Below are 25,600 nucleotides of genomic sequence, written 5' to 3' on the forward strand. Positions count from 1 at the left end.
AATCTCCCAGATGATGTGGACAGCTCTGCAAAAATAGCTGCTAATTTGTTTGTACTCTTTCTTACTCAATACTTTATGTGCACTGTATGGTGAAATACTGTAAGAGCTCCGCTGCTAGAATAGCTATTAGAGATCAGCTCTAACGCCAGCCGAATCCTCTGTTAAAAATAAACCATCCACCCGAACCTATGATTTTCTCAGATTTAGACATCCGCATCCGACCCACACTCGATCATCACATTACAATAGACATGTGACGGTATCAGCTTTTCATGTTGTGATAATTGCTGAAGCTTTTATCACAGTGGTATAAAGTATTATTACGATATTGAAATAAGTTGCAAAAAAAAGTGTTGTCATTCTGTAACAGGTTTAATAATTTTTTTTTGTAACTAAAAGAGCTGAACATTTAAATACAATAAAGCAATACACAAAAATGTATAAAGTAAACAAATGTTTCAAACAGATCAAAGTGCTGAAGAATTATAAAGAAGAAGAGTATGCGTGTGACGTCAGCCTCGGCCGGAGTCACTGCGGTGACACACAGTGAGTGCCAAAAAGACTGAGTGCAGCATTGGTTTTCAGCGTAAAAAAACACACAAAACACTGTAAAGATAGATTTGACAAGGAATTTGACTGCTGAAAGCTACAGAACAGAGAAACAAATGGATCGCTGCAATTCACAGGAACAACTGGACTCCAGGCAGCGAAAGGTGGATTTGCAGTTATCATTTTGTGTCAGTATGTTGCATTTAGGGGTAAAATCATACCCTATGTATTGTATTGTTATATATTGTATTGACAATTCATCAATTAAATAATTATGATCTTATATTCTGCATAATTGGATGTTTTTAAATAAACACTGACAAAAAACTATACAAGTTTTAGAGTAAGTATATATATACTGTATATATATTATATATATTTTTCATTGTCAGTTTATGTTAACTAATGAATTAACCAATGATAAATAATGGAGCCTTAAAGTGTGACTGAACAATAAAGAATCTTTAGGGCAGGATGTAGTCCAGATTAATATATAAAAATGTTTAAGTTTGAAAATAAATATCCGTAAAGTCTTAAAGTATTTGGTGCTGTGATGAACACCATAGCGAATACAAAAATCTGAATGGCTGTTTGGAACGTCAATTTGATGTGCGTGTTTACATCTGGAAGATGTATTTGTTAGAGTGTTTGCTCATATGCAATACGTCTATAAGACATTTCCTGTCAGATGTCAAATAGGCGTTTAGAAAATGTCTTTAAGATGTTTATGATTTAGATTTAGAATGCATGTAAAACAGACATCTTAAAGGGATAGTTCACTTTGAAATAAAATTTTGATATGTTTTAGCTTACCTCAAGGGCATCCAAGATGTAGGTGTCTTTTTTCCGCAGTAGTTTCAATTTAGATATTTTTAGGTCAAACCGTTCTTGTCTCTCAGTCATTTGATGCAGGTCTGTGGACTCTGTCTCAAAGAGTATGCACAGAGTCCAAATTAAAACAATTCCCCATCGTCCAAATTAAACAATTCCCCATCATAAGTACACATTGATGGCCTAAGACACGAAACGAGCGGTTTGTGTGAGAAAACGAACAGTATTTAGGCTATATCGTTTTTACCTCTACACAACCATGTCCAAGTGATCTGAGGGCGCGCGCGCTTCCTGGTGTGTGACGTGTACGCAGACTGGTGCATAGATATATACACTAGATGTCGTCTTGTCTACGGCATTCGTTAAGAACTGCCGTAGCCAAGGCGACATCTAGTGTATATATCTATGCACCAGTCTGCATACAGATCACTTGGACGTGGCTGTGATACAAGAGGTAAAAACAATATAAATACTGTTCGTTTTCTCACACAAACCGCTCGTTTCGTGTCTTAGGCCATCAGTGTGTACTTACGATGGGGAATTGTTTAATTTGGACGAAGGGGAATTGTTTTAATTTGGACTCTGTGCATGCTCTTTGAGACAGTGACCACAGACCTGCATGAAATGACAGACAGACAAGAACGGTTTGACCTAAAAATATCAAAATTGAAACTACTGCGGAAAAAAAGACACCTACATCTTGAATGCCCTTGAGGTAAGCTAAAACATACCAAAATTTAATTTCAAAGTGAACTATCCCTTTAAAGATATCTATCAGATGTTAGTAAACAGCAGATGCTTTCCAGATGAAGTGATCTTTAACAGACAATCTTGCAGACGTACGTGTGCTAGTTCACTCGTTCACTCATTCTGCCATGCGCTTCTCATGCGTGTTGGGCATTTTAAACAGTTGATTGGTAAAGTATTCTTAAATTGTACTCTAAAAATCAGAATAATTCATTATAAATAATTATTCACGCTATTTTGAAGTGTCCACGATAGCAATATCATGCATGTTCATTATCGTATTACCAAATACCGGCACATGTCTACAATATAATTATTCAAATTCTCAGTGATAAGCATAATGATCGTGGCATGTTACATTGAAAGTCGGCTCCTTTTAAATCTATTTAAAGTAAAAGTTCTTCTTTGGCAAAATTACATTTCCTTTAAACACAGGCTTTACTCCCTTCAAACTTAGGGGCCGTTTACACAACACTAATTTCAACTAAAAACGGAAAACGTTTTATGCGTTTTGGCCGTTCATTTACAAGACAACAGCATTTTGGGGGCCAGAAAACGCAAACTTAGGAAAGTGTGTTTCAAAGTGCAAGGGTGTTTCTCAATATGCGTTCTTCAGCGGTCTTGCGTCCTTGTGTTCTCGTTTTACGTCATCATAACCGTCGAAGTTCAGACCCAATTCTCAAGAACGCAAGTACAGAGGACGCATGAAAGAACCCGGATGTGTTCTTGATACCGAGGATGCATCGAATGCAGACTTGAGCTAGTACTCATAGATATCATATAAAGGCTAGATGTCTTAAGGCGGAGTCACTTCCGGCATCACCGGCGGCCATCTTAGGACAGGACTCTGTGAATTAAGGTGAGTGAGCAGCACGCACACAAATCCTCTTATCTCGCTGAAATCTGGACGGATTTACAAACGGTTTGGTTTCTTACAAACGTTATTAACGTGGCTATAATTCTGAATGCTTAAACATTTTGAACATAATTATTCATATGTATGCAGTATAATAGCTACATCTCTGACGTTTATAACAAACCAAACCGTTTGAAAATCGGTAGAAAATTGAGCAATTTATGGTTATTTAAAAGTACATGCACCATGTTATGAGTGAGCGAGCACCCTGTCGTAAGATGGCCGCCGTGTGCGGATGTCGAGCTCCATTGGCCAGCAGCGCGGACGAGACATCTAGCCTTTATATGATATCTATGCTAGTACTCGCCTGGTGTCCCAGAAGTCATTGCGGCCGGTTCCGAGTTCGTTCTTCCAAGGAAGCTTGGCAAGACCGGTCTCCACGAGAACACAAGTCCGTTCTCTGCATTCTTACATTGAAAGTCGGCTCCTTTTAAATCTATTTAAATTAAAAGTTCTTCTTTGGCAAAATTACATTTCCTTTAAACACAGGCTTTACTCCCTTCAAACTTAGGGGCCGTTTACACAACACTGATTTCAACTAAAAACGGAAACGTTTTATGCGTTTTGGCCGTTCATTTACAAGACAACAGCATTTTGGGGGCCAGAAAACGCAAACTTAGGAAAGTGTGTTTCAAAGTGCAATTGTTTGAAAATTCTACCGTTATCGTCTTCATGTAAACTACAAAAATGTGCATTTGTGAAAACGGTGATGTCATGTGCACGTGTTCAGTCTATAGGTGTGCAGTGTTTCTTTATAAAGTGACATCGCCAACTACTGGCAGAATACAGTGTTTTTAGTCGTTTTTGCGGATCTGTGTGAACAAGGACCGTTTTGACAATGTTGTCGTCTGTACGCAAAAAAACACGAAGGAAAAACTTTTCTGTTTTTAGTACATCACTGTCGTGTAAACGTACCCTAAATGTAACGTTTTCTGTCGCTTCAACTTCCCGAATACACGCAATAAATGAAATACGCTCAGCCTAAGCAAAGGCTGGATATAGACTTTATTAGTTTGTCATTTACATGCAGCGCTTCACAGCCGTTACATCACATCACTTGTTACAGCACTTGATCCATCCTTTTATATTCTTTCCTTCCATTTGTTTTATTTTTAATTCTCCTTTTTATGATTTCTCTCGGATCTGTTTTCCTCCATTGCTGCTGAAACAAGTCAGTCACAACAAGTCACAACAACTGTGTAGTTTAATGAGAGTCTAAAATTAGTGCCTGGAGAAAAATTAAGCTTTAATCACGTTAAAATTTCCATCGTTATGTTGTAAAATACAGAATATATCTAATATATAGATAATATAATGATGGCCACTAGGAGGTGCTCTAGGCATACATTTCCCTTGATTGAGTTTCCGTTGTTGAAAACGAAAGTAAGGGTACATTTACACAACAAAGATGTACTAAAAACAGAAAGGTTTTTTTTTTTTTTTTTTTTTTTGCACAGACAACAGCATTATCAAAACAAAACACCTTTATAAATTAAAAGTGTAAAAGTACTGATATGATTTATCTTTGTTTCATTTTTGTACATCAGAAAAAAACCCTGCTGTTTTAACTGGTGTTTAGACTTTTTCTATCCACTGTAAATGTCGAAATATCTTTCCAGCATGTTTGTTGCAATGAATTTAGGCAGTTTTGCACTCTGCTCGTATTTCTCTTCGAACCACACATATGAGAACTGTGAAGCAAATTAACATCAGGTATTTCACATATTGGTCACTGTAATAAAAAAAATAAAAATAAAAAAAAACATTTACTGAGCACATTTTACTCATAACGGCATCAACTGAGCACATGCTTGCAATGTGTTTAGACATTGAATGCGTGTGTGCGTGCGTGTGTGTGTGTGTGTGTGTGTGTGTGTGTGTGTGAACTGCAAAATAATATATGTGTGTGGAATATGAGGCTACTTCTGAGTAAAACCTCAACACACAGGATATTGCACAGTGCACACCTAGAAAAACTTCTGAGAAACAGAGAGCACTGTGTGTGTGTGTGTGTGTGTGTGTGTGTGTGTCCTGTAAGCCATGTGACAAGTACTCTGCAATGGAGGGTGCATGAAAGACTCTTAAGTTCATTGCACAGCTTTTGTGCCATCTAGTGTTTGTCCATCTACACCACAGGAATTTCAGGAATTTCATTAGTTAAATCAAATCAGTATTTTGTCAGTTAAACTGTACGCAAATCAGAATCAGTTTTAAAGAGGTCAAGAATTGAGAAATCTCATTTTCCTTGATCTTTTGAAATGTAAAAGATCATTGTACTATAAAAAAGATCCTGGAAGTTTCAGAACTCAAAACTTCCTCTTTAGTCCAAAAACAGTAGTAAAGATGAGAGAATTGCAAAGACAGAATTACTTACCATAGAAATGTCTCTGAGGACTACAAGACGTTTTTAAGGGCCAAGCTGTGGAAAAACACAGTCTTTGCATTGCCATCTTTGTGATCGTAATATTAAGAAAGCGTGGATGAACTTTATTTTTATCTTTATTTTTATGTTCCAGTCAGATTTGCATCAGTAAGACACTGTTCGTTCGTTCACTTCATTTTACTGCAGATTCGTTTTTAAACAAGACACAGTTCAGAGAGACTAAAAAATAATAGATGATGCAGAGCCAACTATATTGGTTACAACAAGTTTGAGTAACAGTATTTTTACCATGTGTCACTATTGCTTTGTCTGTTACAGATCATTTGATATGTACGGAGTATTTGTACTGTAGCGCCGCAGTGAAACTGAATAGTTGTGATGTTTGTGATTTGCTGTTCTATCTGTGCTTCAGCATTTATGGGGTTAATGCGTTGGGGTTATTGGATACGGAAGAACGGAGAGAACGCTGCTTTTGTTATTGTTTCGATCCAAGCCATTCACTGAGTGATATCTTCTGTTTTGTCATCAGTAAGACATTGCAATGTTTCATTTGATTTAAAACATGATACTGCAAATGACCATGTATGTTTTTACTTTATTGAAAAGGATAAACTATGAATAGCTCTATGAGTGCGACAAACAATGGTTCATACATTCATATTTCCATTTACACAAACACTGTAAGTCATCCTGTGTCAACTGTGGTAACTCCAAGTACTTACTTATTTTAATATGCAAAACTGTTACCTAATAATAGCAGTGGGCGTTTACTTCCAAGTCTTGAATGCGGCATCCCAACAGTGAAAATATGCATCAGATTCTCTTGTAGTCAGACAAAAAAAATTTTTTTTTTAACTTTATTATGTTTTCCTCATTTAAAGGGACCATAAACTGCATTTTTTTATTTTATAATGTTCACTGATCACTTATAATGTTCACTTATAATGTTATCAAGATTTTTACATAAAAATAGAAGTAATAAACTATTTTCTATCCTGTTTTGACCCCCTCTTTCAAACACTGTTTTGCAACATCATTCAACCATGCAAATGATTATTTTTTGTTAATCACCTTTAACCCTCAATTTTTTAATACATACATGCATACATACATACATACATACAAATATGCATGCACACACACATACATATATGTATTCATACAGTATACATACACACACACACACACATCACAAAGAGCTGTGCACATGCAAAATTTTGGATGTACAAGCACCATTAGTGCACCACTAGCAAAAGATGTGTGCCCCTTTCCATTAAAAATGAACTACACGTTTGCGATTGTTCACACATTCACACTGACAGTGATTAAATCTTTGAAGATTACTGAAAATCTGCTCATCATAAAGCAGTTATGTCTCTTTAGAAGACTTGAATTAAACTGCTTGATTCATATGGATTACTTTCATAATGTCTTTAATGTTGGCAACTTTTTGATATTTATATTATATTGATTTATATTAATATTTATTTATATATATATATTTCCTTTATGTTCTGAAGATAAGCGCAAATCTGAAAATCTTAAGGTTTTGGAACGGCATGAGAGCGAGTAAATGATGACAGAATTTAAGTTTCTGGGTGAACTATCCCTAAATTAATTATCCCTAGATGATACTTATTTTGTCCGTCGGCTATTCCTGTGCACAACGTGTATCACATGACTTGTGTTCGCTTGCCATAAGGGCTGCTCTTGTGCCAATTTCTGCCCCTGCCCGATTATAATCAAGGTTACGACCTGATTGGTCCCAATCATAGAAAAGATGGACGACGCACCTTCACTCTCTTCCACTGTAGAAAAGTGAAGCCGCCAATGTCCCAATATGGCGGTAACATCTTGGAGCTCGAGTCTACGCAGTATTGAGCGTGAAGTAGAGCAGCCTCAGTCGTGGTGTCAAGACCGTGCCAACACTCCCGCTGAATCAGTTAGTACATCAGTTTACTGCAGAACAACTCATGCTAGTGTGAAATAAACAGTTATGGAAATGTAGAAATTGAAGTTACCCAAAGATCCTGAAAAAAGTCTGTTGGTGCCTCAGTGGCTACTTCACTCAGAGAAGCTGTCAATCATGGCATCGCACTCCCATTTTTATAGCATCAAATAACTGACTAAAACCAAACATTTAAAAAAAAACTAACACTTGAACTTACATCAGCGTGATAAAAACAACCTAAAATGACAGAAACCATCTTTGGACCAAATTTATTTGAAGTGTAATTTGATTTGTTTAGTTTATCTCACGTCCCATTAGATTACATGGAGAGGGCAGGGTTCATGACCTATCCTGCATCCAGCCACTTGGGGGCGATCAAAACGCTTTGGCTTCACTTTTCAGGACTAGTGTTGCACACTTGGTCCCAATTTGTAAAGCTCAATCTAAACTCCAACCCTACACCTAACCCTAAAACTAAAAATACTGGTGAGTAATAATCTGGCTGAAGTCAGGAATTAAATGTAATGCTTGCTATCGCACACCGGTGCTATTACAGAACAGTCATTGCCCAGCGGAATCAGATACACATGTTCAGACATAGCTCAAATGTCCACGTATAGCATGTGACCATCCATTCTCCCAATAGCTTAATCTCTGTAGGGTCGTGGGGGTGCTGGATCCAATCCCAACGTCTCGGGCCGAAGACAGGGAAACACACTGGAGAGATGGCCAGTCCATCACAGGGCTCACACACATTCACACACTTACCCCAATGGGCAATTTATTGGGTACAGTAAAGTTTACCTGTACTGTATGTATTTTGGATTGTGGGGTAAACCAGAGCACCCGGAAGAAACCCATGCCAACACAAGGAGAACATACAAACTCCCCACAAAACTGCCTCCAGGTTTAGCCGGTAATCAAACCGAGGACCTTTTTGCTGTGAGACAACAGTTCTACCCACTGAGCCACCTATTGCAAACATATTTGATTTAAAACAACATTTGGGAGATTAGATGTGAGAAAGTCAGATCTCCTGCATTTTTTTGTCTGTTTATACGCTTTTAATAATATATGATCAGGGTCTGAGTAAAACAATCCCATTCTTTGTCCCTGTGTGAATGCAGCCAGTGTAAACAGCTTCAATTGTTGCCCTTGCTTGTGTCGCTGGAAATCGCTAGCTCTTTTTGAAAATGAATGATGTTTGGTCGCTGTGAATCATTTTTATTGTGAACCACCCTTGACTCTTTGCGACTGTGATCAACACCAAGTTACACTTGTGTAAGTGGCAGCAGAAAGCCAAGAGGCCTGCAGGTGGCAATCTCAGCCTTGCATGAGTATAGAGAGAAGCATTTTTTCTTTTTCCTTTTTTTGAGAAAAGGAAACTATTAATTCCACCTTAGGGAGGCATTAATAGCCTTCAGACATGAAGGAGTAGAGGAAGATAAGCATTGCGTTTCCTCTCTCTTTTCCTCTCACTCTTTGTCTAATTCATATTTAGTTTTACTAAATGTATAACTGTATTAACATTATTGATCTCACTGATTGGAGACTGATTGGTTTATTTATACTGTCAGTGAATTTCAGCTTTTTTTCACAGCCATTTGGCACTGACTGAATCTTGGTGCATGCACAGCAAAATCTAGGCGTTAAATGTACACAGCTTGATGGGTCCAGTTTAAAGACCGTAAAAGTAACACTTAAGCAGTGTTGCAGTTAATTTGATTAATAAGTGATGAATTAAAACAACTGTATGTAGTTTTATGTATTTTTGCGACTACAGTTAAGTGAGTGGAATTCATTAATATACTGTCATAAATTGACCACTGTCATAATTACAGTGGATAGATGTACATGTGTATTTGTTGACAAGCTTAATCATTTCAAATGCTATGAAGCCTAACCCTAACCCTAACCATGTGACTGATAAGGTGAGCAATATTACAACCATAAAAAAAGAATAAATTATGGTTACAATTTTCACACATATATTGTGTGCTAAGCGTTTAAACTTTAATCAAATGTTGGTAACAAGATAGGCCACATTGCATGTAACATTTGACAGTATAGACTATTACAAGCTAGGTTGCAAACTTTCAACGCTTACCTGGCATGAGATGCTATCCTGAGACTGATTTTTGACATCCCAGACAAACTACAAAACTCTGTGAGATAGGATGACACTGATAAGGTTATAGCCGTTGTCGACTTTCATAAATAACACTGGTAGGGAGGTCCACTCTGCTGTCGGATGTACTTTTTTGTCCGTTAGTCTTGACTCATAACACAGACAACTACAACTAAAATCAAGACAGTATAAACTGTTTGCAACTCTGAATTAGTTCAATTACAAAATATAATCCATGCATTGCTAATGGTGTATGAGATAAGGATGTCCGTACTGATAAAACTCCTTCGCAAAGCTATGTTGCCATACTTATTTTGCCGTAAAGCCATTTTCACGGAATTTCGTACCCGCTCACCAAACTTACGTATTCCCCGAACAGAGTTTTGGTTAGAATGTGGCAAAGAATCAGAAGTCATTCGGCTTATTGGAAATCAGTGTACCATCAGAATGATTTTGTAACTGATATTTCAAGGTTGCTTTAAGTGACAATTTGAGCATCAGTAGCCGAGTTTCCATTACCCTTCAAATTGCGCAAATTGAAATGGCGAATTGAAAACAATTCGAAAAAGGAATATTTCACAAAACTGCAATGGAAACAGTTTATTTTTCCCGCATTTACGGGTCACCTGACTTACATAAAAGTCGATCATTCTTTAAAGATGACGTGGTATGTTTGGACAGAAGACTAGACAGAGTTCTTTATTAAACTCATAAACTCATAAAAAGTATCACGGGAAAACTGGATTCTAAACTGGAAGAAATGCCACAATTGATCAAGACCTTGAAGCAGAAGGAGGGAGAAACACCTCATATGTACCGCTCACAAATATAAGGGGCTTTCCTTGCCATTAATACTTGGATAACACACCTATGTCTCCTTCGATTTAAAATAATGGCTAGTGCAGTGACTGGGATATACATAAACCTATCAACATCCGTCGCCATGATTTTTGTAAGAACTTATCGCAAGAGGAAAAAATTATGTTTAGGTTTAGCTCTAGTTGTTTGTTTGAAGTCACCATTATGGTGATTAGTGTTTCCTTTAGTGCAGGGATGTCAAACTCATTTCCTGGAGGGCTACTGTCCTGCAGTTTAGCTCCAACTAGGCTTGTTGCGATAGTCAGTGTTGATAGTGTTGTCGGTCAGCTGCTTAGTGCTTTCTTTAGTGGTGCACTTGGCCCTTCTATTGACCCTAGAACACTTGGACCTTGTTTTTATGATGTTATCTCTGGTCACTATAACAGTGTTTATAAAACACATTTTCTGTGGCAAATCAATATCAAATAAGATCAAGTGATGTTGGCTATTTAGTAGTGAAATTATCATCATACAATGGCCAGATTCTCTGACTTCATCCAAAGTGTTATCATGGATTATTTGCGGCATTAATAAATTTGAGTTTTGTGTTACCAAATCTCCAGCGTGAGATCCAGCAGTCTTGTGGAAATGAGATATTCTAAGTGATTTTGAACAAACTGTGGACAGGCACAGACATTAACAATCAGCAAAACTCAACAATGGTGACAATCAACAAAAAAGTTTCAGGCCACAGTGCATGCCGGGTGCCAGCATAGTACAAAAATCTCAGCATGCATTGCAGCATGAATAAATGATGTAGCTGAATTGTCTTACTATTTTCTGCATTTATTTTTTGTTGGTTTTGTTGACTTTTGATCTGCTTATCTGAATTTTTTTGTCACCATTGTTGAGGTTTGCATGATGAGTGTTGATGTTTAAGTGTGTCTCCATAGCAGAGAGATGGGCACTCGAGTTAGAGACTCGGACTCGAGTCGCATTTAAATAGTCTTCAGACTTGACTCGGACTCTAACTGAAATTACTTCAGACTTGACTCAGACTCGACCAAAGGACTCTATATTTTAAAAACGACCCCTACATGTCGTGGTAGTTCAGACTCTTGTATTGCGTGCAAACTCTGAAATGTCATAATGAAAGTCCCATGAAACATGACGGGAGAAACCGTGCCATATGTTCTTTCATTTGGGTTTATTAACATGTCAAATTGGCTAGATGCAAAGAATGTGGGAAAACAATTAAAGACACCGGAACAACAACATCAAATTTGATGAGACATCGCATCCACAAAGGTTAGTCACATTACATATTATACTGTGGTGCAGCTGCATGGCTCATTTGGATTGCAAACCTGTTAAAACATTAACAAATAAAATCTAGCCTTTAAACATAGCACTATGTTTTACTTTTATCTATTTTTTCGAAGTATATGCAGCTTTTCTCTCTCTTAATGTATGTCTATAGAGAGAGGAGATAGAAGGATGTTAATCCATTTCTTACTTAAGGCGCATATCTTAACACGTCGCAATCAGCATGCGTGCAGTTTTCTATTGACTTAAAATATTCCGAGGTTTGATATTTTCAGATAATGACTGTCGTCAATAATAATGTCGCTGTATAACAAACTACTGTATAACAAACCGCGACTGGCGCCATCTTGCGTCCACTTAGCGATTGTATTTAAAATAACTACTTGTCTTGTTGCCAGGATGATTGTTTTATACATTGTAATGTATTATAAAGTAACAAGCTGGATTTGCAGTATCCCTTAAATCTTAGGACATTTATTACAAACAAAACAGATAATAGAAAGATCATATATGTGACCCTGGACCACAAAACCAGTCTTATGGGTAATTTGTTTTAAATTGAGATTTATACATCATCTGAAAGCTGAATATATAATCTTTCCATTGATGTATGGTTTGTTAGGAATAGGACAATATTTGGCCGAGATACAACTATTTGAAAATCTGGAATCTGAGGGTACAGAAAAATCGAAATATTGAGAAAATCGCCTTTAAAGTTGTCCATTTCTATTGGCGATAGTGCTGCATCCATTCACAAAAATAAATGTTTTATATATTTAAGGTGGGAAATTTACAAAATATCTTCATGGAACATGATCTTTACTTAATATCCTAATGATTTTTGGCATAAAAGAAAAATCTATAATTTTGACCCATACAATGTTTTGTTGGCTATTGCCACAAATATACCTGTGCAACATAAGACTGGTTTTGTGATCCAGGGTCACATATATATATATATATATATATATACTTTTTTTTTTTTTTTTTTTTTTTTTTTTTGGCATGAAATGATTCAAGACGGACTCATGACAAAAGACTCCAGACTTGACTCAGATAAAGACAAGACTCCAGATAAAGACTCCAGACTTGACTCAGACTCCATGATAAAGACTTCAGACTTGACTCAGACTCCAGATGAAAGACTTGTGAACATCTCTGCTCCATAGTCATTTAAAAGCTATTATTTCATAGATGTTGTTGCATCACCATGAAAATGTGGTTATATATATATATATATATATATATATATATATATATATATATATATATATATATATATATATAAATATTGTAATTTTCCAAGATGGTACTACATACAACTGGTGCCATTGTTTAAGAAGAACTGACAATAATCCTTTAATTCATGTAGCCTGTTTTATGGGAAGCAACTTACCAAGATGGAAAATATGCAAAACTTTGCTACTCATCAAACAGTAACACCTAAAAAGAAGGCTCCAGCACCATGGTACAACATTGCATTCCTCTGTCCTTCTTTGACCCCCTGAGTCTCTTCCTCAAAGAGTATTTCTCTGACACACAGATGCTCTTTGTGACCATCAGACCAAGCTCATGCACTACACCGGGTGCAACCGTTTTTTTGCAACAGCTTCAGGCTGTCCACACTGGACATATCAAAGCGACCATTGCAAATACATTTGTCCTTCATGTCAGAAGTAACGCAGTTTACTGTCAAGGATTTGTTACGCTGCATCCAGTGTAGACAGCATCACTATCTGCGTTTACATGGACCCTAATAATCCGACTATAATCGGACTAGTAGCACAGTCAGAATAAAAAAAGTCAAGTAACCACGTCAATTGGACTGAATTGGTCAAATACGATTGAAATTTAATTTGGATTGTAAAGGGGGGTTTAAACCTTTTCTAAAACCGAAACTGGAAAGTTCATCACATGCGCAATGACGTAGAAATCCAAATTTCATTTTGTTTGATACAAAAGGTGTCCATGTAAACTTAACTAATGATTATGAGTTCTGTTGTCTTTTGTCACATTGCGCTTTGACGCTCACGTCCGATATAGACAGTGTCAGCGCTCGAGAGTAAATGTAAGTCAAAAACCAAGCTGACCTAAGCAAGTATCACTCTCTCCTGTCATCATTTTTCTCTCATGTTTCTGCTGCCAAGGTCTCATACTACCAGAACAAAATGAGCAACATCTCAAACACCCACAACATTCTCCTCTCTACTATGTCCTAAGCCTCCACCTACCACTACATCTCTAACTGCTCAGGGCTTAGCCACCTATTTTACCAATAAGGTGGCAACTATCAGCAACCAGTTCTTTCACCCAAAACTATTCCTCTGTTCTCTCCCTTCTCTTAATCCTACATCAGTTTACAGACCAATCTCCCCCTTCTTTTCATTTCAAAGAGACCCTCTTGTTTGTTGCTGAAACTCTTTGGTTGTCAAGAGCGTACTCCTCGTTCAGTGACGGGATCCCAAACCTTCAGATGACACAGCTCATTTCTCCATCGCTGTAAGTTACCGAAAGCGAAACCACACACGGAAACCCGGTAGACACGTGTTTGTGCAGCACAGAGCGGATCTCTCGCACCATATGAAGTGACAGACAACTGGCTGTCCAGTCCGGTTCTGTTCACACAGCTTGGGTTTTTCAGTGCGGTTGAGAGTCCTGAAAATGTACAGGTGCGAGTTCAGTTGTAGAGTGCAGTTGACACTCCTGTAAATAACTGAACTGTGTGTGAATGTAACCGTATTGAAAAGAGTTTTTTATTTTACTTTATTTACTTCAGGAATGTTTACTATGCAGCTGCGCTTGGGAAAGAAATCGCACGAGATGAGACCGCTACAATTATTAAGACCATTGATTAAGAACACATTTATACATAGTTAACTAAATCAAAATTTATTTTCATATTGAATACAGCTTCAAATCTTTCAACGTCATTATGTAATGCATGGCGCACCGCAGAGCTAATGCAAGATGAGCATTTGTGGTATATACATTTTTATTTTATTTTTAGAAAATGACTGATGGTTTTGCTAGATAAGACCCTTATTCCTCGGCTGGTATTGTGTAGAGCCTTTAAAGCTGCACTGAAACTGCAATTTGGACCTTTGAACCGTTGGACCCCATTGAAGTCCACTCTATGGAGTAAAATCCTGGAAAGTTTTCCTCAAAAACCTTAATTTCTTTTCGACTGAATAAAGCAAGACGTGAACATCTTGGAATGACGTGGGGGTGAGTAAATGATCAGGAAATTTTAATTCTGAAGCGAACTACTCCTTTAACATTTTAAATTAACAAGGATAATTTGGAGCGGAAATACATCTATTAAGCATTTCAAAGTAACATTAATTACAGATGTGTACTAATGAACTTTTGTTAAACAAATTTTTACACATTATTGCACACAGCTCTACAACCTTTACATGCATGCAGCAACTCACTCGGATATGTGCTGTTAATGTAACAGAACTCTTAAAAGTAATTTGTATGGATAGTGCTCTTATAGGACAACAGATAATAAACCTGCCATTGCAAAACTGTGTAACTTTTTTCTGTAGAACACACTTTGATGAATGTTTTGACTGTTTTTGTCAATAGCATGAAGTCCATCAGTACACTGTATTAATAGTCTTTCACTCCTGCGCTGCTGTTTGAATGAATTCCTGCATTCTCTAGGGGCATTCTTGAGTGGGAAGCTAGTATGCAGCCACTGCAGTCCACCTCCATCTGCCACCAGTGCAAGCTGAGAATAAGAAAGGTCCTCACACATAGGCCTCACTCTTTGATGCACTCTTTCATTTTACAGTTCATCTGATGAGGTAAACATGCAACAATTACAATTTCTCAAAGGTGACCTGTTACTAATCGAAATTTTTAATACTATGGGCCAGATTTCCTAACAGCTTGCGTCAGCGCAAACCCTCTTTTGGCATTAAAAAACTACTGTCAGAATTTAATAAAGACACGCAGAGAAAATTTAGCACTGAAAAGTCATGGACAGTTGTTTTTGCGGCTGATCTTATTGCAGATATAATTGTAGGATTTTCCCTTTCAGACTCCTCCTGTATGGGAGGAGAGTATTTAAATGAATCACGCAAGGTGATTTACTAAGGTTTACGCTCGTCAATGTACTGGTATTTGCGCCATTATTTACCTCCCAAAAAAAGCACGTCTTAAACCAGACACTAATTTGCGCTGCTCTTGGTAGATCGTGTTGGTCATTATGGAAACTTTCCACTCACATCAGCTCTTTTTTGGAATTGCGCTCTCACGCTAATTTGCCCTGTTTAGTAAATCTGACCCTTAGTTTCTTAAATAGGCTGTTCTTTTTCATGTTCAAAGAGATCAAGTTTCTGTGGTTTATATATAACAATTATAACTATCGTTTTTGGTAATTTAGAACAGTGTTAATTTAGAATAGTGATAAACAAATAAAAACATGAGAAATCCAACATTGATAAATAAAGCATATTGGCCACCAGTCACTTAGTAGTATATTTAATACACAAAACAGTTCAAGTGCCCCTATGATGCTTTTTTGAAAATTACCTTTCATGCAGTGTATTATGGCTGTTTGTGAATGTAAAAGGTCTGCAAAGCTTTGAAAAGATCAAAGTGCACGATAAATAAAGTTATGGTCTCCTAAAATAAATAATCGGTTCTGAACTGCAGAAATAAGTCGTCAGTAATTCTAGTCTCACCTTAACAATGTGCCAAATTTTAATGAAGCCAGCCTATGGTCATCATTGGCTGCCCGCTAACAACATCTACTTTGACCCTTGAACATTTTTAGGTATAGCTGAGACTGGAAGAGTTTGGTTTGTGTTGTCGACATGCCAAGAAGACACTGATTTCAACATTGCTAAAACAAATACACTTTACATGCACTTCAATAGGCTGGAATTCATCCGGTAAAATCAATGCCATTGTTACTGTTCGAATCACTATGTATATCACTGAGGGAAATCTGGAGCTGAAATTCAGAAATGGTAATAGCCGTTTTGCTTCCGATATGCGATGTAAGCGGTAGACCAATCGCAACAGACTGGGCCATATAAACCTATTACAGGAGACTCCAAAACAAGGAACCTTTACAATAGAATATTACACTCAAGCATCTGCACATGGCCAGAGCTGTAGTCCAAAGTCCAGCAACTTGGTAAAATCAAAGAGGAACCTGACATGGTCCAGAGAGAACTGAAACATTCCTACAGACTGTAACAAGAACCACAGTGGGAGAGGGGACATCAGACTGACTATACAAATAAATGTGAATTGAATTGAACAAGGGGGGATGGGGTCATTGGTTTTCTCATGTGTGTTGGGCATATCTGCTGTGTTTGAAATTGATATTTAGTTAAACTAGTTAAGCTAGCTAGATAAACTTCAGCACATGCTTCTAGCTTTGGCACAGACATTTGAAGGTAACTATCACTTCTTGAGTAGGGATTCCTCATCGTAATGCAAGAATACTTGTTAAGCATGTACAACAGGATTTCACACTTGCAATGCATTGTTGGTCAAGCATTCACATATGCCTTTTTTAACTTGTATTAAGTGTCTACTGTAGTCTTATAAAACAAGTGACACACACACACACACACACACACACACACACACACACACACACACACACACACACACACACACACACACACACACACACACATTGGGTTTTCACGTTTTATGGGGACTTTCCACAGACATACACCAACCCATCACATAAAACTTTCTGCATTTATACATTTAAAAAAACAAACAAACATAATTTATAATGATTTATAAGCACAGGGACCAAAAAATATCCCCACAAGGACAAGGATTGCCATCTTTATGGGACATTTTGACACACACACACACACACACACACACACAGAGAGAGAGAGAGAGAGAGAGAATTCCATATATTGATTTTGCAGACATTTTAATCTAACGCTGTTGTCAAATGACAAATGCTACAACACAAGGAATTAATCCAAAGGAAACAATAACATTACAATCGCAAAGATGGCTAAAAATGCACACAGAGACAAGTTTTACAAAAAAAATGTAGTCTGGTATTGTCATTAAGAGAGGGTCCAACTGACCTAGAAGCAAGGAAGAGCCAGAAAGGAAGAGAGTTGACAGTGATAATGAGGAAGTACTTTCACTAGCTAAGAAAGCCCAGTTCTGCATAAAAACCTAACCTGTAGGTCTAAAGTACTTCGCACATGATCATGGCATGGGCAGGATGTGAAATGCAAGCCTTGATCCATGGAACAGAGCTGGGAGCTACAGAGCTTCAGGCTGACTTCAGCAAGTGTACTGAATAAGCTGTAACCAATCAAGTTATTTAATGTATAAACATATAAAACATGAATCAACAACATGTGAAAGTAATGATGCTGCAAAGTTTTCACACTAATGATACTGGACTAGTGCTAACACCAACTATACTACTATACAACCTGAGGCTGATTGGCTTGAACACCCCAAAACATCAATTCTATGCTCAAACTATAGTTCCCAAAATAATAATAGATAATTCAGAATGCTAAATTATTATCACTATAAGACTGTTTAGGTGTTACTGTGAATTCCTTATTCATTTTCCATGTTTTAGAGACTGGTTAGGAATAGGATATGGTATATATTTACACGATGCACGTTTCGTACTGTAACTTCATTCATGTTCGGTTTTCTGTTTGAGTTCACATTTATGATGTCATGTGAATACATATTGTAAAAGCACTCCATGTTAGTCACTGAATAAATAAATTTATTATTCATTGTTAATTGCATTTTTGGGGATATTAGCAATTCATTTCTGTTAATGAATAACATTTTATTAATTTTATTTTTTAATTTTATTTATTTTAAAATTTTACTTATCTTGTACATCAGGGTTCACCAATCTCGGTCCTGGAGGGCCGCTGTCCTGCAGAGTTTAGCTCCAACCAGCTCCAACACACCTGTTTGAAAGTTTCTAGTATGCCTAGTGAGACCTTGATTAGCTGGTTCAGGTGTGTTTAATTGGGGTTGGAGCTAAACTCTGCAGGACAGCGGCCCTCCAGGACCGAGATTGGTGAACCCTGTTGTACATGGTTAATTGACTGCACAGTAAAGCATATAAACTTAACTGTAATTGCGCAACACACTGTCAGGGTTCTGCCCTGGCAGCGTTGTCTGTGTTGTCTCTGTTGTCTCTGTTTAATGCATCTATGTTTATGTTGTGCTTAAACACATGGCTGTGTCTTTGTGCTCCTCTGTCCCTTTCTCCTTGTTTCATGGTACCACGCCCCCTTGTTTAGTTGAGTCCTTGTTTGAGTGTTAGCACCTGTCTCCTCGTTAAGTCCTTGTTTGTCTGAGTGTGCTCACCTGTTCCTCATGTTCTTAGCTCCCTTTATATGTTTGCTCTTTCCCTCTTGTGTTTGCCAGTTTGTTAAATGTTGTACCTCTGAGTACTACTGTGTCTCAGTATCGTTTCTCTTAAGTCTTTAGTGTTTTGTTGTAAAAGTTTGTTAGTGCTCTGGTTACTCACAGTACACACTGATGATGGCTTAGGCCGAAACGCGTCTGTGAGGACATGGTAATAATAAATGTATGAAAATAGAACCTGAGAGTGCGGTTTTTCATCTTTACTTTTGATAAACGTTTTTTATTACTCGCACCCATAAATTATTTTGCGAGTTGAGCGCGCCTGCTCTTAATGCTCTGGTTACTGCCATTGGCTCTGTCTGTCTTGTTCCCTGTTCCAGTCCTGTCCAGCAAGCAGCCCTGTTCTGAGCCCGAGATACCTGAGCGCCAAGCTGTAAGAAGTTCCTGTCTGGCTTTAGCTGGTAACCTCTGGTCTTTCTCTGATCTGCCATATCAATACTCCAGCCTACGGACACCTCATTACATCTGCTGCTCTGCTGTTGTCATTGTCTCATCTCTACCTATAGTTTGGATTGCTATCTTCTCCCACCTTGTCGTGTCATCTGTTTGTCAATAAAGCTGTTAATTGTCATCCTGCAATTGTGTCCTCCTTCACAGATCCTTAACAGAACAAACTGGCCAATACAGGACTCAGCAGGATGAGCATCAAGGTCCTGCCACCTGCCAACATGCAAGAGAGAATGGCCCGTCATCATAGTCTCACTGCTCTTCCTCAGGATGGCTTAGGAGTTGGGGGTTTTGCCCAGATGTTTTGGACCTGGTCTAGGGGGCTAGATTATAATGATGCTGCTCTCAAGCATATCTTTAACTCCTGCCTGGATGACCCCTTGCCTGCATGGGAGATGGATTCTCTCCATATTCTGGATTTCTGGGGTTTCGCTAGTTACCTTGGTGAGGAATGCCGCCAAGCCCACCAGCATCTGCCTTCAACTTTCCCCGCCTGTCTCGTCACATTTATGATCCTCCTCTGGCTTCTACGAGGAGACTGAGATCCAGATGGAATAGGGCAGTCCAGTCCACCACATCTACCTCAGAGCCAGTCAAACCAACCCCCATCACTTCTCAGACATCCAGGTCAGTCCCAGTCACTTCAAGATCTGAGTCTCTATCTGATATTAAAGAGTCAGTCAGACCTACCACCACCATCTCTCAGACAATTACGCCAGTTCCAGTTACTTCAAGATCGGAGTCAATATCTGTTATTCAAGACACAGTCAAATCTACCGCTGTCACCTCTCAGACAATAACGCCAGTCAATCCAAGATCTGAGTCACTAACTGTTATTCAAGACTTAGTTAAATTAACCGCTGTCACCTCTCAGACAATAACGCCAGCCCCAGACACTCAAGATCGGAGTCGCTGTCTGTTATTCAAGACACTGTCAGATCCACTGTAGTCACCTCTCAGAGAATTATGTCACTTCAAGATCTGAGTCTCTATCTGTTCTTCATGACACAGCCAAGTCAACCGCTGTCTTCCCTCAGTCAACTACGCCTGTTCCAGTCATCTGTCGACTTAACCTCTGTTTTCCCTGTTACTAACGAGAACTATCCTGTTTCTTCAGAACCTGCTCAATCTGTTTCAGTCAGTGCTGATTCTACGAGGGTTACTGCTTCTCCGCCTGGGTTGGCCGAGTTAGCTGCAGATACTACAGAAGCAGCCCAGCAAGCATTATCAGCTCGTCGTAAGAGGAAGAAGAGACAGGCACGTACTGAACAGTCTACATTTCTCCATTCCAAGCCCCAGTTCCAGCAGTTTCTGAGGTGTCAAGCCAAGTGAATTCTATTCCCAAGCCGTTGATAAGCAATATCATTCCCTCCGAGACAACCTCTACCAGTCCTGTTATGTTTACTGATCCCAGTCCCAAGATGCCTATTGTCATTGCTGCAGAGGCTTTATCTGAACTTCTAACTAGTCTTGTCAAGATCCTGGAGATGCCTGTCAATCCTGTCTTGTCCACTAGTCCCAAGTCTGCTGTTGAGAGGGCGTTTCCCGAGCCCGCTGCTGCTACAGAGAGGGCGTTTCCCGAGCCCGCTGCTGCTAAAGAGGGCGTTTCCCGAGCCCGCTGCCGCTACAGAGAGGGCGTTTCCCGAGCCCGCTGCCGCTACAGAGAGGGCGTTTTCCGAGCCCGCTGCTGCTACAGAGAGGGCGTTTCCAGAGCCCGCTGATGCAACTGAAAGCGCTGTCCCAGCGCCCGCTGATGCTACTGAATGGGCTGTCCCAAAGCCCGCTGATGCTACAGAAGGTGCTGTCCCAGAGTCCACTGATGCTACAGAAGGTGCTGTCCCAAAGCCCGCTGAGGCTACAGAAGGTGCTGTCCCAGAGCCCACTGATGCTACAGAAGGTGCTGTCCCAGAGTCCACTGATGCTACAGAAGGTGCTGTCCCAAAGCCCGCTGAGGCTACAGAAGGTGCTGTCCCAGAGCCCACTGAGGCTACAGAAGGTGCGGTCCCAGAGCCCACTGATGCTACAGAAGGTGCTGTCCCAGAGCCCACTGATGCTACAGAAGGTACTGTCCCAGAACCCACTGATGCTACAGAAGGTGCTGTCCCAGAGACCGCTGAGGCTACAGAAAGCACTGTTTCCAAGCCAGCTGCTCCAGAGTGCACAGCCCAGGAGGGTTTCCCCGTGCACGTCTGCACAGCCCAGGAGGGTGTACCCATGCACGTCTGCACAGCCCAGGAGGGTGTCCCCGTGCATGTCTACACAGCCCAGGAGGGCGTCCCTGAGTCAGTCCCCGTGCATGTCTGCACAACCCAAGAGGGCGTCCCCGAGTCAGTCCCCGTGCATGTCTGCACAGCCCAGGAGGACGTCCCCGAGTCAGTCCCCGTGCATGTCTGCACAGCCCAGGAGGGCGTCCCTGAGTCAGTCCCCTTACCTGTTTCCAAGACCTTCCCCGATCCTACCAGCCCTGTCTTTGCCCCCAGGTCAGTCAAACCCCCTTGGAAGCCCAGACCAGCTAGGCCAGTTCCTGGTCCCCAAAGTGCCCCATATCAAGTTCCCATTCCACCCTCTGTGTTTCCTGGTTATAAGCCAGTATCCCCTTTGTCAGCTCCTAATCTTTTCCCCGGTTCTGTTCCCACCTGCCATATGCCACCTTTTGTGTTCCCTGGTCAGTTTGGGACTTCCATGTCTACGCCCTACCCTCCCCCCCAGTTGTTCTCTCCATGGTCTCTGCCTGTTTTGGACGCCTGGAGGCGTCCTTTAGGGGGGGGGGGGGGGGTATTGTCAGGGTTCTGCCCTGGCAGCGTTGTCTGTGTTGTCTCTGTTTAATGCATCTATGTTTATGTTGTGCTTAAACACATGGCTGTGTCTTTGTTTGTGTTTGCCATGTGCTCCTCTGTCCCTTCCTCCTTGTTTCCTGGTACCATGCCCCCTTGTTTAGTTGAGTCCTTGTTTGAGTGTTAGCACCTGTCTCCTCAAGTCCTTGTTTGTCTGAGTGTGCTCACCTGTTCCTCGTGTTCTTAGCTCCCTTTATATGTTTGCTCTTTCCCTCTTGTGTTTGCCAGTTTGTTAAATGTTGTACCTCTGAGTACTACTGTGTCTCAGTATCGTTTCTCTTAAGTCTTTAGTGTTTTGTTGTAAAAGTTTGTTAGTGCTCTGGTTACTGCCATTGGCTCTGTCTGTCTTGTTCCCTGTTCCAGTCCTGTCCAGCAAGCAGCCCTGTTCTGAGCCTGAGATACCTGAGCGCCAAGCTGTAAGAAGTTCCTGTCTGGCTTAGGCTGGTAACCTCTGGTCTCTCTCTGATCTGCCATATCAATACTCCAGCCTACGGACACCTCATTACATCTGCTGCTCTGCTGTTGTCATTGTCTCATCTCTACCTATAGCTTGGATTGCTATCTTCTCCCAATTCGTCGTGTCATCTGTTTGTCAATAAAGCTGTTAATTGTCATCCTGCAATTGTGTCCTCCTTAACAGATCCTTAACACACAAGTGTGAGTTACAATGTTTTTACCATGTGTAACTATTACAGTCTGTTACAGATCGCTTGATATAATCACTTTACTTCCACTTTAAAAAAAAATTCTGTAGTGTTTTTGTTTAAACACTAATATAATGTAATTTTCTCCCAAAGAACTGCCGCTCACTGGATATTTATCTTTTTTGGACCATTCTCTGTAAACACTAGAGGTTATGTGTGAAAGAGCCAGTAGATCAGCAGTTTCCAAAATGCTCAGACCAGGTCGTCTGGCACCAACAACCATGCTGCGCTTCCCTAACCTAAGTCACATAAATCACCTTTCTTCCCTTCAGCAGATCGTTTTGACCATGTCTACTATATATCGCAGGTCGTGTTGATCAATACGCCATTTCATGTTGCATTTTTATTGGCTAGTCAGTAGAACAGCAAACACACTGTGAGATGATCATGCTAAATTTCTGACACTGTCAGAAAATGATCGCAGGCTATTTTTGGTCACAAGACCGTGACAACGGACGTTTTTGAACCTCTGTCTCTGCACGATTAATCATCTTTCATCTTGGACAGCCCAAAATCGTACAATGTGTACGGGCATAAAACAGTGGTTCCCAATCCTGATCCTGGAGTTCCCCCAGCACTGCATATCTACACTTGATTCAACTGATCAGCTCATTAGCAAAGACTCCAAGATCTCAAATGAATGTGTCAGATAAGAGAGACATCTAAAATGTGCAGTGTTAGAGCTCCTCCAGGACTGCTCCAAGATATCGGCATTAGCAATCAAAAAATCTATTGCAGATGACCACTATTTATTACTATGCTGTCGCAGACTGGAGTATCATTGGTATTTGAGGTGTAGGTTCATTGTATTCTGCTTCAGGATCAGACTCTGACTCAAACGTGTATGGCTGGTTGCCATTTTTTCAACATCAGAAGTTATCAAAACAATTCCACACATGTAATGACGGGGACGGTGAAAATTACTTTATTATGCAAAACAGTTAGAGGCATCAAAATGTAGTGTTTTCAGGGTGCGTAACACTTGTAGATCGGTTAGCTTGGTTTAGTTGGTCCGGACACAAAAAATAAATACAAATTTAAAAAAAAAAATTATCACCGAACCTAAAGGCATAGGTATACATTCACAACCTGATTGGTCTGCCTTTATAGCATATTGCCTATTTTGAGACGGATCTTACTGAACATCCAAAACAATGCTGTGTGCTGGACTAAATGCGCTCGTTGTATTTGCGTAGCCTGCATATTATGGTATTTTGACCAGCTGAGAACTCGTGAAGTGCTTATGTGTAAAAGAGTCAAAAAAGCGGCAGGAATTCCTGCTGCGAGGAGACGTCGTTCTGCCTGTACCGAACTGTGGGCAATATCGTGACTATGACAAGAAAAAACAAGTATGCTGGTCATTCTGTCCTTTTTAGGGTTTCAACTTCCTGTTTTTGTTTGTTTATATGTCTTTGGTGTGGTTCGAATGAAATATGAATGCAACATGACCAGAGTTTGTTTGGTGCGCACCAGGGTTCGGATGGCAGCGTTCACACTTCAAATGAACCGCACTAACTGAGCAATCGCACCAGGGTTCGTTTTAATCAAACCAAACATGCCAAGTGTGAACACACCCTCAAAGAGAGGGTCAAAAATAGGATAGAAAATAGCCTATTACTTCTAAATTATAATTTTTTTGATGTAAAAATCTTGCTAACATTATGTGGATCTCAGAGAACATTATAAAATAAAAAGCAGTTCATATTTATAACCCCTTTAAACATCATTGTCTCTTTTTCCATCCATCACTACTCCTTCTGTGTTTGCCTGTCCACTGCTGATGTCTGGAATCAAATCAAGTCTTATTTCAATAATAATGCTGGTCAAGAGACAGGAAATGTTTTCAAGCTCTTTCACTGGCCACACCAAGCCTCTGCGCTCATTGAGAACAACATTTATAATTTAGTTATAAATAATGTTATGGAAATTACATGAAAGTGCATTTCACAAAGCGCATTAGCGCATCATCATCATATGCTTGAATCAGTACATCCTAGTATACTATATACTATTAAAGGCCTCTTTACTTATTGTTTTAATATAAGGTTTAAGGTTTTTTGTAGAACCTGTACCATGAGGCTCTGATCTGATAAAGATTGTTGAGGTTCTGGTCTTCCTAAAGTAGATGTAGCAAAATGGCAGTATTATGGTGGTCTAAGCACATTCATATTGGCTATGCATCTGAGAAACAAAATGTTCCTTTGTAATAGCTTACAAAGACAATGCTCTCTTCAGTGTGAACCAATCTTTTATTTATGACCTCATTCTAGAGTAGTGCTTTTGTCATTTCATTGTTGAAGTGTGTACATACAGAGACTTGAGTCATTCCTGAAAATTAAAAGGAACCAGTGTTTGATTGGAATACACAAATGACTGTGTAGAGATGACTGTGTGTGTGGTTTGTTGGCTGTGGGCATGAACTGCATTGGGGTGGGGGACTAGAGTATGTCGCTTACACAGTGCATTTAAACGCAAACGTAGGCCTAGCTCTCATGTAGCTTTCTCACTATACACAGTTTTCTTGTGTGCACGTAATCAGTTTGTTTTTTCCATATGATCAGCTTTTGCAGGAAAGT

The 25,600-nt window shown here is 39.5% G+C and overlaps 1 protein-coding gene across 1 annotated transcript in view; it reads right to left on the bottom strand.

Annotated features, from left to right (window-relative positions):
- Positions 1–25,600, bottom strand: part of dock10 (dedicator of cytokinesis 10) — a 133,438-nt gene that overhangs the window by 92,562 nt on the left and 15,276 nt on the right. The gene's annotated exons all lie outside the window — the stretch shown is intronic.

Source organism: Squalius cephalus (genome assembly GCF_949319135.1).
Source record: "Squalius cephalus genome assembly, chromosome: 11".
Lineage (NCBI taxonomy): Eukaryota > Metazoa > Chordata > Actinopteri > Cypriniformes > Leuciscidae > Squalius > Squalius cephalus.